Raw genomic sequence first — 949 nt, forward strand, 5'->3', positions numbered from 1 at the left:
TGAACAGTGGGTTCGAGAGGCAGAGTGGGAGGAGCCATAGTGTTTGAATCTATGGCAACTGACGAGAGATAAAAAGGCCATCAGTCGAAACCCTTCTACCACAGGTATCATCCAAGAGTGGCAAACTCAGAACAGAAAACGCTTGGTGAGGGCATTGGTTTTTATATAACCCACTTCAGGAAAGCCGTTCTGGGCTCATATTTATCAGACACATCTAAGTCACCAGATAAGTTGTCTATGAGTACACCCTTAAGTACTTAAACTATTTGGAGAAAAGTGAAAAAGAAATGTGGGAGAAATGGCTCAATGCTAAGGTAGAGGACTCGTATGAAAACAGGGAACAGAAAGTAACTGCTTGGGAAGTTGTGAAAGCTTCAAGGGAGATAAGATCTGAGTTGGGTCTGGAAGAATCCAGCAGAAGTTCGGGGGGAAGGGAAGAAGAAGAAAACACCAGGCAGAGGAAGCAGCACACACACATGCGGCAAACACACCGGCATGAAATCACTCGGTAGGTTCGGGTATCAGCAAGCAGTTCAGAGGGGCTAGATCACAGGGTGCTGTGCTAGATGGACCTACTGTCAACCCTAGTCGGCTGGGAACTCTATTCTATTCCCTGGATGGTTCCAAGTTACAGCTGGACCAGAAGAGGAACCTGTGTAAGGCCTGGGAGGCAGGAGAGAAGCAGCTGCTACACTCTCTGAAGGGCCTTCCCGGCAGATAGGATGGTCGACAAATGCCCGGCCAGTGCCAGCCTGTCCCAGTTCTTCCCCATTCCTCCTTCAGCTCTTCTTCCCAGCTGTAGACTTCGCTGATCAACACTGGCCCCCTAGATGCCTGGCAGCAGACCCACGGAGGTGACGGGCTACTCAGAGGAAACTAACCAGAGACCTCGCCTGAGCTCCCTCTGTGCGGCCCCTCTGGCAATGGCCATGCCAGTTGCAGATTTCCC

At 50.7% G+C, this 949-nt stretch overlaps 1 protein-coding gene across 1 annotated transcript in view; it reads right to left on the minus strand.

Moving 5' to 3' along the window:
- The window catches only part of RECQL (RecQ like helicase), a 35117-nt gene that overhangs the window by 9961 nt on the left and 24207 nt on the right, over positions 1-949 (minus strand). The gene's annotated exons all lie outside the window — the stretch shown is intronic.

This window comes from Lipotes vexillifer, unplaced genomic scaffold, assembly GCF_000442215.2.
Source record: "Lipotes vexillifer unplaced genomic scaffold, Lipotes_vexillifer_v1.1 scaffold135, whole genome shotgun sequence".
Classification (NCBI taxonomy): Eukaryota; Metazoa; Chordata; class Mammalia; order Artiodactyla; family Lipotidae; genus Lipotes; species Lipotes vexillifer.